Source organism: Lynx rufus, unplaced genomic scaffold (assembly GCF_022079265.1).
Source record: "Lynx rufus isolate CCGP_SWC_20201006 ecotype Redwood Valley unplaced genomic scaffold, mLynRuf1.p SCAF_13, whole genome shotgun sequence".
Taxonomy (NCBI): domain Eukaryota; kingdom Metazoa; phylum Chordata; class Mammalia; order Carnivora; family Felidae; genus Lynx; species Lynx rufus.
This window is the reverse complement of record NW_025814827.1, coordinates 27,640,382-27,647,939: the sequence shown is the minus strand read 5'-3', so window position 1 is coordinate 27,647,939 and position 7,558 is coordinate 27,640,382.

The following is a 7,558-nucleotide window of genomic DNA, read 5'->3' as shown; positions in this document are numbered from 1 at the left end:
TAGGCAAATATAACTGCATGTATTTTCCTCTTATACTCCAATAGCAATAACAATAATAATAATAATACTTTTAATAGCTCTGAGGCAACCACACCTCACTTTGGAGACCACTAGTTAAGACATCCACCAGCTGAGTATTTCTCTAGGCTTGAAGAGGCAAGAGATTCTGAAAAGCCAGGAAAGGGGGTCAAGGAGGATGAGAGAAAGAAAAGGAGGGAAGAGAGAGAAAAGAGGGATCCTGAGAGTTAGCAGATGTTTTAAATATTTAAGTTGTGCTTAGATCATCAAGGCATACAGAACTGCTTTCATGACCCATGAGAAAAGCTCCTTCCAGCCAGAGTTCTTTGGCCAGAAGACTTCTCTAGTCAGCCTGGTAAGACACGGGCCCTGGGAATACAAATGCATCGCTTACTCAGGGTTTCTCAGGGCATGGTAGTAAGGGCTGTCCCAGCCTTGCTGGCTCTACATGCAGTCAGGACTCTGTCTACTTCCCTAACGAGAGCTGGGAACAGAATAGCAGTCATGGGGTTCCCTGGATGTACTGATGCTATGATCAGTGACATAAAAGAATGTGAGTTCTCTGAGCCTGCGGCTACCTTCCAATGGGCATGTCACTGATAGTCCAACTCAGAGGTCCTCTTTTTAGTAAAACTGGCCAGCAACACTAGGACTGTGGACTTTCTGAATGATCAGCAGCAGCAGCTTTCCAAATACTTGAAAAAACGGAGGCCATTCAATAAAACCTTTCACTTGTCATCCTAAATATATATATATATAATAATTTTTAAAAAATAAGTTTTCAATAAATAGTTTCATTTGACCAAGAAACCAAGAAAGATGAATTAAGAAGAGACCTGAGACAGTAGGTTTGTTGTTGTGGTGGCTGCTACCATTAGTATTATATTTTCCTGAATTGCCCTTCTACACACAGCATGCCTATTTTACACCGTTTTAATTTTGGAAGTGCATAACAAGTCCTCTTGTTCAAGAGGGTGGGGTGTTATCCAAGTAACTGGGAGTCAACCTTAAATTATCTACCAAAAAAAAAAGTCAGTGCATTGGCTGTGGAGACATTCCGCAATATGTGCCATTTTAAGGGATGTTCAGAATTCAGTTTCCCAATGTTTAAAATCATTTGACAGAACGGGAGGAACAACGGAATGCTAACAGTAGGGACATTGTATGAAACAAGAAAGAGAGTTACTTAACCAAAAAAGTTTAGTTCTGTAAAAACAAGGTGGTAGAAGAAAGAGAGCTCGCTTTATCACCACAGCCAAGTTTTCCTTGTTTGGAGTGATGAGAGTGATTAGTGAGACAGCTGTCACAGGTGGTGGCACTGACTTACTTAGCAATTACTACCACCCTCCTCCTGCTCTGGTGATGTGGGTTGAAGACGAGGGGGGATGGGGATGTGTAAAGAAACAAAAATAAATTCATCTTTGTCTTGGACGTGATTATTCTCAGATCCGTTTATAGCAAATGCTGCTTTGAGATCAGTCTCTTAAAGGAACACCACTGAGAATATGTAATGTTTCCACATCATGGTGATGTGGAAATAGGTAAATGAAACAATTAATTGATCACATTGATCTGTGTTCTAACTTTTTAAGTTGGACCACGGTTAAAATTCTAGCTATGCCTCTATCAATTATGTTTCCTATCAATTTAATCTCATCTCTAAGCCACTGCAGTTTCCCATCTGTTAAATGGGACAATGATCCATAACTCACAGGGATACTGTGAGGATATATGCTCTGTTAAAAGCATTCAGCTAAGTGTCTGCCACGTAAGTGCTCAATAAGTACTAGCCCTCCTCTCACCATTTGATTTTTTTAATTCAACATTTCATTTTGAGCTACTTGTAGATTCATATGCAGTTGTAAGAAATAATACACATGCAGTTGCAAGAAATAGTAATATCTTACAAAACAATGATAACAATATACACAAGATATCAACATTAGTCGAGATAGAGTACAGTTTCATCACCACAGGGATCCCTCCGCTTTCCCTTTTGTAGCTACCCCCAACCCTCTCCCCATCCCTTGGTTCCTAATTCCCAGCAACCACTTAACCTGTGCTCCATTTCTATAATTTTATCATTTCAAGAATGTTGTATATAAATAGAATTATACAGTGTGTAACCTATTGGGATTAGCTTTTTTCACCCAGAATGATTACCTGAAGATTCATGTACAATGTTGCACGTATCAATAATTTGCTCCCCCCTCTTTTTTGCTGAATAGTATTACATGTTATCCTATCCTGTTGACCTACACATCCACTAATATCACACATTTTGATTAAATGCTATGGATGTACCACAGTTTAACCATTCACCCATTGAGAGATATTGGGGTTGCTTTTAGTTTGGGGCTACTATGAATGTAACTATTATAAAACTATTATTGTAAAATAAAACCAGCATGAACATTTGTGTACAGGTTTTTGTGTGAACATAAGTTTTCATTTCTCAAAGAAAAATGCCCAAGATTGTAATTGCCAGGTTAAATGGTAGTTACATGTTTCCTTTTTCTAAGAAACTGCCAGACTATTTTCCAGAGTAGCTGTACCATTTTACATTCCCCTCAACAATGTGTGTGATTCAGTTTCTCTGCATTCTCATCAACATTCAGTGTTGTCACTGTTTTTTATTTTAGTCATTTCGATTGATGTGTAGTAATAGTATTATCTCATTGTGGTTTTAATTTGCATTTCCCAAATGACTAGTGATGTTGAACATTTCATCATGTGCTTATTAGCCGTCTATGTGTCTGTCCTCTTCAGTGAATTCTCCCCATTTTCTAATTGGATTATTTGATTTTTACTATTTAGTTTTGATGGTTTTTAAAATATTCTAGATCTTAGTTCTTGTGGTTTGCACATCTCTTCCCTCAGTCCATAATCTGTCTTTTTACCCTCTTATGTGGTCTTTTGCAGAGCAAAAGTTTTTAATTTTGAAGAGGTCTGATGTATTTTTTTTTATGGATTTTACTTTCAGTGTCAAGTCTATGAATTTTTTGCTTAGCCCTCAATCTTGAAGACTTGTTTTTTTCTTAAAAAGTTTATAGTTTTACATTTTACATTTATGTCTGTGATGTATTTAGAGCCAGTTGTGAGATTTAGATCAAGATAAATAAAATTGTGAGATTTAGATCAAGATAAATAAAAATTGTGAGATTTAGATCAAGATTTTATCTATCTATCCATCCATCCATCTATCTATCCATGTATCTATCTATCATCTATCTATCTCTCTATTTAGTGTTTGCTTATTGCTTCAGCACCATTTGTGGAAAAAACAATCCTTCCTCTAATGAATTGCTTTCTACACCTTTGTCAAAAATCAATTGCACAATTTGTTTGGGTCTATTTCTAGGTTCTGTATTTTGTGTCATTGATCTGTGTGTATATCCCTCCACTACACTCTTGATTATTGTAGCTATATAATAAATCATGAAATTGGGTAGCCTGATTTCTCCCACTATATACTGGGCTCTAATTTTAGAGTGAGTGGTTCCTCCCACTTTATTATTCTTTTTTGAGATTGTTTTAGCTAGTATAAAGCCTGTGCTTGTCCATATAAATTTTTATAATAAGCTTGTCTGTGAATACAAAAAAAAATCCTAGGAGCCATATAGAAATTGCATTAAACCAGTAGATGAATTTGGAGGAGACAATTGATATTTTTACTACCTTGAGTCTTCCATTCATGGATATGGTGTATCTCCTGACTTTTTTTTATGTTTACTTTAATTTCTTTCGTCAGTATTTTTAATTTTCATCACACAGATCATATACATATTTTGTTATTTTATCTAAGTATTTTATTTTTTAGGGGTGAGTTTCATGATACTGCATTTTTTTAAGTTTATTTATTTATTTTGAGAGAGACAGAGACAATGCAAGTAGGGGAGGGGTAGAGAGAGAGGGAGACTGAAGCTCAAGCAGGCTCCATACTGCCAGCCCAGAACTGGATACAGGGCTCAGACCCATGAAACCATGACATCATGAGCTGAGTCAAAACCAAGAGTCGGATGCTTAACCAACTGAGCCACCCAAATGCCCATGTCTTTTTAATTTTCAGTTTTACATGTTCCTTGTTAGTTATGTAGAAATGAGATATTGATCTTATATCCTGTGACCTTATGAGCTCACTAGTAGTAGGGGTTTTCAATGTAGATTCTTTGAGATTTTCTATTTTGACAGTCATGTTATCAGCAAAAGGAACAGTTTTATTTCTTCCTTTCCAGTTGCTACGCCTTTTATTTCTTTTCCTTGCTGCTGCAGTGACTAGGAATGCCAGTACTATGTTGAATAAGAGTAGTAAAAGTGGGAAAAAAAAAAGACTAGTAAGAATAGGTGTCCCTGTTTGGTTCCCAGAGTTAGGACATTATTCAGTCTTTCACTATGTGTGATATCATTTGTTGGCTTTTTGCATATTTTTAAAATAAAGTTTCCCTCTATTAATTCTTCTATTGCTAAGGTTTTTTATTATTTTTATTTTTTTAAGTTTATTTATTTTGAGAGAGAGAGAGAGACAGCATGCAAGCCAGAGGGGAAGAGCAGAGAAAGAAAGAGGGAGAGAGAGAATCCCAAATAGGCTCCTCGCTGTGGGTGCAAAACCCAACATGGGGTTCAGTCTCATGACTGTGAGGTCATGACCTGAGCCAAAATCAAGAGTTGGACACTTAACTGACTGAGCCACCAGGAACCCTTTCTACTGCTAAGTTTTTAAAATTATAGATAGAGTTTAGACTTTGGCAAATGCTTCTTCTGTATTAATTGATATGATCATGTGATTTTTTTTTTTTGTCTTTTACTCTGTTGGTACAGTGTATTACATTGATTGATTTTTGAATGTTTGACCTGGCTTTCATATATATATGAAATCTCACCTGGTGATGGTATATAATTCTTTTTATACATTTTTGGATTTTCTAAAAATTTTTGAAGATTTTGCACCTAAGTTCATGACACATATTGGTTTGTAATTTTTTTGTACTATCTTTGTCTTATTTTGTTATAACTCATAAGTAAGTTATGATATGTTTCATCTTTTTTTTTTTTTTTTTTAAATTTTTTTTTTTTTCCAACGTTTATTTATTTTTGGGACAGAGAGAGACAGAGCATGAACGGGGGAGGGGCAGAGAGAGAGGGAGACACAGAATCGGAAACAGGCTCCAGGCTCTGAGCCATCAGCCCAGAGCCCGACGCGGGGCTCGAACTCACGGACCGCGAGATCGTGACCTGGCTGAAGTCGGACGCTTAACTGACTGCGCCACCCAGGCGCCCCAATCATCTTTATTATCTAGAAGAGATTATATAAGATTGGTGTTAATTCTTCAAATGTTTAGTATAATTCTTCAGTGATGACTTCTGGGCCTGGAAATTTCCATTTAAGCCACTTTATAATTAATCATCTGATTACTTCAGTGATTATAAGACTATTCAGGTTTTCTGCTTTATTTTGGTTGAGTTTGGGCTGTTTACGATTTTTGAAATCCATTTATTCTAAATTGTGTAATTTAGGAGCATGAAGTTATTTGTTGTATTCTATAGTAGGTTAAGTAATGGCCTTCAAAGGTATTCAGATTCTAATTCCTGGAATCTGTAAAATATTAGCCTATATATATTTGTTATACATATATATATATATATATATATATATATATAGCATATATATATATGTAGGTATATATGTATATATATGTTATACAAGAGGCTTTGCTGATGTAATTTAAATACCTTGAAATGAGGAGATTGTCCTGGATTATACAGGTGGGCAGTAAATGCAATCACATGTGTCCTTATAAGATGGAGGCTGAGGGAGTTTGGCCTAAAAAAGGAGAAGGCAATGTGATGACTGAACCAAGAAACTAAGCTGCTGGCTTTTAAGATGGAAGAAGATACCATGAACCAATGGAGTAAAAGAAAGAAAGAGCTAGAAGCTGGAAAAGACAAGGAAATAGATCCCTCCCTATAACCTCCAGAGAGAGGCCTAGTGAAACCAATTTTGGACTTCTGATCTCTGGAACCATGAGAGAATAAATGTGTGTTGTTTTAAACCACCACGTTTGTGTTAATTTGTTACAGCAGCCATAGGAACTAATACATACTTCATTATTCTGGTGGTAGGATCTGAAGTGATGTCCCCTGTCTCATTCCTAATATAGGTGATTTGTGTCTTCTTTCTTTTTATCTTCATCAGTCTTGCTAAAGATTTGTCAGTTTTATTGATTTTCTTTTTAATAGGTGTAGTTTTGCTTCATTGATTTTTTTCCTATCATTTTCCACTTTTCAGTTTCATGGATTTATGCTCTTATCTTCATGGTTTTCTTTCTCTTGCTTGCTTTGGATGTATTTTGCCTTTCTTTTTAGTTTCTTGAGATAGGAACTTAGGTTAGTGATTTTAAACATGTTCTTATTTCTAATGTAAGCATTTGGTACTATAACATTTCCTCTCACCCCTGGCTTTGGCTGCATCCCACATATTTTGATGTGCTGTATTTCTATTTTTATTTAGCTCTCTCTGTATATTTTTTAATTTCCTTTGAGACTTCCTATTCCACCATGGCTTATTTAGAAGTGTGTTATTTAATTCTCAAGTATTTCAAGATTTTCCTATTTTATTTCTGTTTTTTTTTTTTTTTCTAGTTTGATTCCACTATAGCAGAGAACACAATAAGATTTAGGTTCTGTTAAATTTGTTGAGGTTTGTTTTATGGTCTGTCTTGGATGGCATACCATGGGAACTTACTAAATGTGTATCCTATTTTGGAGTAGAATGTGTTATGTGTGTTAATTAGATCTTATTGATTGGTTGTGTTGTTCAGGTCTGGTATAGCCTGGCTGATTTTCTGTCTAGTATTCCCATTAGTTGCTGCAAAGTGGTTGTTGAGGCCTCCAGCTATAACTGTGCACTTGTCTATTTTGCTTTTTAACCCTACTGGCTTTTGGTTCATGTGAGGGTCTTTTATTTGATGTGTACATATTTAGGATCATTTTATCTTCCCGGTGAATTGATCCCTCTGTGTCTCTAGTAATTTTTCTTTATTGTGAATTCTATTTTATCTGATATTAAAATAGCGACTTCCAACTTTTTTTTGGCTACTGTTTGCATGGTATATCTTTTCCATCCTTTTACTTCCAACATTTTTATGTCATTGAATTTGAAGTGAGTTTCTTGTAGACAGCATATAGTTAAGACATGGTTTTTTTTTCCTTATCAGTTCTGCCAATCTTTATTTATCTGCAGGTGTATGTAAATTTTTCACTTTGTTTTAATTTGTTTTAATTTTTATTTTATAGAAGTGTGGAGGGGTGGAGAGAGAGAATCCTAAGCAGGCTCCATGCTCAGTGCAGAGCCCCATGCAGGGCTCTGTCTCACAGCTGTGAAATCTTGACCTGAAATCAAGAGTCAGACAATTAATTGACTGAGCCACCCAGGCACCCCTATTGGCAGGTGTATTTATATTATTTACATTTAAGATCATGATTGGGGCACCTGGGTGGCTCAGTCAGTTGAGCATCCGACTTCAGCTCAGGTCATGATCTC